The following is a 3,795-nucleotide window of genomic DNA, read 5'->3' as shown; positions in this document are numbered from 1 at the left end:
ATTTGTTTAACACTTTTTTGGTTACTACATGATTCCATATGTGTTAATTCATCGTTTTGATGTCTTCACTATTTTTATTCAATGTAGAAAATAGTAAAAATAAAGAAAAACCCTTGAATGAGTACGTGTTCTAAAACTTTTGACCGGAGTGTAGAGCCTTCAGTGCTTTCTTTTCCGTGGGCTGTGGACCCCCTTGTCTGAATTTGGTCAATATGTCCTCCAAAAGACTTTATAGCCCACTGTGCCAAAGACTATACTTTCAGGAGTTAAACAACACAATAAAAAAAATCACCTTGTTTGTCTCATTCTTCCAATCTAGCTAGTGACTTTATAAAACACAATATTTGGTATTTGTATTTTATATTATACCAACGATATAGGAAAGCATCTGGTGGCAAAATAGCCAAAAACATAAAATTATGAATTAATTCAAGGTTTACAAATATGCCCAATCAATAGAACATTATGTCAGAAAACAATAGTCTAAACCCAATGTCTCTACCATATATGGTTGAAACGTTACCGACGATTTACGCTGAGATTTAACCTCACAACACCAAATATGGAACACATACAACCAAGTGCGGTGCAGTCTAAACTAGTAATGGTCACAGCAAATGATCATTATTATTTCATCAACACTGTCAAGTACAAGTATATTAATGTTATAATATTGTTGAGAACAAGCTAATGATTAATTCTATGTAATTTCTAATGACATCAGGCAAAGAAAACAATGTTTGGACATGAATTTCGTAGCTCCCTCTTGAATTGACCCTTTTTCTCTCTACATTGTATAGCAAGTAAGTGAATATATAAAAATAATATATGTCATTCATCAGACACTTTTATCCAAAGCGACTTATAATAAAACCTGCTGTCTTTTATGTATGGGTGGTGACGGGAATCGAACCCACTACCCTGGCGTTGCAAGCGTCATGCTCTATCATGGTCATGGGTGCACCTCAGCCACGCTCAAGGTCCTAAACGATATCTTAACCGCCATCGATAAGAAACAATACTGTGCAGCCGTATTCATTGACCTGGCCAAGGCTTTCGACTCTGTCAATCACCACATCCTTATCGACAGACTCAACAGCCTTGGTTTCTCAAATGATTGCCTCGCCTGGTTCATTAACTACTTCTCCGATAGAGTTCAGTGTGTAAAATCGACTTCCTGTAGCCCGGGCCTCTGGCAGTCTCTATGGGGGTGCCACAGGGTTCAATTCTTGGGCCGACTCTCTTATCTGTATTCATCAATGATGTCGCTCTAGCTGCTGGTGAGTCTCTGATCCACCTCTACGCAGATGACACCATTCTGTATACTTCTGGCCCTTCTTTGGACACTGTGTTAACTACCCTCCAGACGAGCTTCAATGCCATACAACTCTCCTTCCATGGCCTCCAACTGCTCTTAAATACAAGTAAAACTAAATGCATGCTCTTCAACCGATCGCTGCCTGCACCTGCCCGCCCGTCCAGCATCACTACTCTGGACGTTTCTGACTTAGAATATGTGGACAACTACAAATACCTAGGTGTCTGGTTAGACTGTAAACTCTCTTTCCAGACTCACATCAAACATCTCCAATCCAAAGTTAAATCTAGAATTGGCTTCCTATTTCGCAACAAAGCATCCTTCACTCATGCTGCCAAACGTACCCTCGTAAAACTGACCATCCTACCGATCCTCGACTTCGGCGATGTCATTTACAAAATAGCCTCCAACACTCTACTCAACAAATTGGATGCAGTCTATCACAGTGCCATCCATTTTGTCACCAAAGCCCCATATACTACCCACCACTGCGACCTGTACGCTCTCGTTGGCTGGCCCTCACTTCATACTCGTCGACAAACCCACTGGCTCCAGGTCATCTACAAGACCCTGCTAGGTAAAGTCCCGCCTTATCTCAGCTCGCTGGTCACCATAGCAGCACTCACCCGTAGCACGCGCTCCAGCAGGTATATCTCACTGGTCATCCCCAAAGCCAATTCCTCATTTGGCCGCCTCTCCTTCCAGTTCTCTGCTGCCAATGACTGGAACGAACTACAAAAATCTCTGAAACTGGAGACACTTATCTCCCTCACTAGCTTTAAGCACCAGCTGTCAGAGCAGCTCACAGATCACTGCACCTGTACATAGCCCATCTATAAATAGCCCAAACAACTACCCCATCCCCTACTGTACTTATTTTATTTATCTTGCTCCTTTGCACCCCAGTATTTCTACTTTGCACATTCATCTACTGCAAATCTACCATTCCAGTGTTTTTAATTGCTATATTGTATTTACTTCGCCACCATGGCCTATTTATTGCCCTTCTACCTCCCTTATCTCACCTAATTTGCTCACATTGTATATAGACTTGTTTTTCTACTGTATTTTTGACTATGTTTGTTTACTCCATGTGTAACTCTGTGTTGTTGTATGTGTCGAACTGCTTTGCTTTATCTTGGCCAGGTCGCAGTTGTAAATGAGAACTTGTTCTCAACTTGCCTACTTGCTAAATAAAGGTGAAATAAAACAATAAAAAATATCAACTGAGCTACGAAGGAGCACGTCCACGTCACTAGAATGATGACAAACAATTTTAACGGATTCTAAAGGGAATCATAGAATTCCAAACTCATTTCTATGGCAACACAGTTGTCAATTTTGTAAACAATCATTTTCGAACGTGTGTTGCCAAGAGACATCTAACCGACGTTCTATGGAACGTTTTCTGTGCGAAAACAACTTCCGTTTGCTGCTGACAACAAACTTGTTTGATTTTTGACACCTGAGATAGAACAATCGACTGGAAAATGCCTGGGTGCTTTTCAAGACTGGCGGAGAGAGTGCGTGGACGTCGGCCGCCTACTGCGTCGACAGGTTGTTCAAATTCATTTGTGGCTTGTTTTTCTTGTCTTTTTCTGTTTTGCAGGGTTCGTGATTGTCGACAGGTGGACAGCGACTTCGAAGAGGGTATGTGGAGTTTAAAACTCTTATTTTACTACATTTAACAATGTCATTATAATTTGCGAAATGTTGTGTATTTCTATAATTCAGACTTGGAAAAAATGCTTGTGCTAGAGATGTTGTAGGTAGCTAGCTAGCTTGCTAGCTAACATTAACTTTAGTAACTGTTGCTAAGCGATCGACTTTTGCTTCCTAGCTAGCTAGTATTAGCAATCTTGCTACGTTTTATGTCCTAACAATTGTTTATTTTATATTCCAATGTTCCTCATTTTAGAAACAACTGTCCTGGATGAGGTCCAGTTGAATGTGCCATTGGATGATGTGCTAGATGTTCCACAGCTGCCAGTCCTCCTTGATGTCCAGAATGCTGCTATCATCCTTGAGGATGTGCCAGATGTGCAGACTATCCTTGAGGTACAATTTTCTGAACGTTTGGGGTTTTATGTTTGAAAAATATCCCAGATATTCAAGTTGTGTCTCTTTGACATGAAACAAATATCTGGTCTGCTTTCTGCTTTAGGAGGCCACTGGCAATTGGCAGTTGATTCCGATTAGGTTCAGCCCCCTGTACTGTGGGCCTGTTGTGATCAGGGTAAGAGACCCCCCACACGCAGTCACATCACGGTTACTATGTTTACAGTTTCCCGTGTGGCTCAGTTGGTAGAGCATGGCGCTTGCAACGCCAGGGTTGTGGGTTCAATTCCCATGGGGGGACCAGGATGAATATGTATGAACTTTCCAATTTGTAAGTCGCTCTGGATAAGAGCGTCTGCTAAATGACGTAAATGTAAATGTAAAGACTGAAGCAATTACCCCCTCTAGCCACACATGTT

At 41.5% G+C, this 3,795-nt stretch overlaps 1 long non-coding RNA gene across 1 annotated transcript; it reads left to right on the top strand.

Annotated features, from left to right (window-relative positions):
* Nucleotides 1–152: 152 nt before the first annotated feature.
* LOC139567477 (uncharacterized) lies at nt 153–3,587 on the top strand. The gene is made up of 3 exons (XR_011673414.1): nt 153–2,968; nt 3,237–3,376; nt 3,483–3,587. It is a non-coding gene; the product is annotated as an uncharacterized lncRNA (long non-coding RNA).
* The last annotated feature ends 208 nt before the right edge of the window (nt 3,588–3,795 follow it).

Source organism: Salvelinus alpinus, unplaced genomic scaffold, assembly GCF_045679555.1.
Source record: "Salvelinus alpinus unplaced genomic scaffold, SLU_Salpinus.1 scaffold_748, whole genome shotgun sequence".
NCBI lineage: Eukaryota > Metazoa > Chordata > Actinopteri > Salmoniformes > Salmonidae > Salvelinus > Salvelinus alpinus.
Note: the sequence above shows the minus strand (reverse complement) of the source record. Positions and strands in the feature narration are given on the sequence as shown.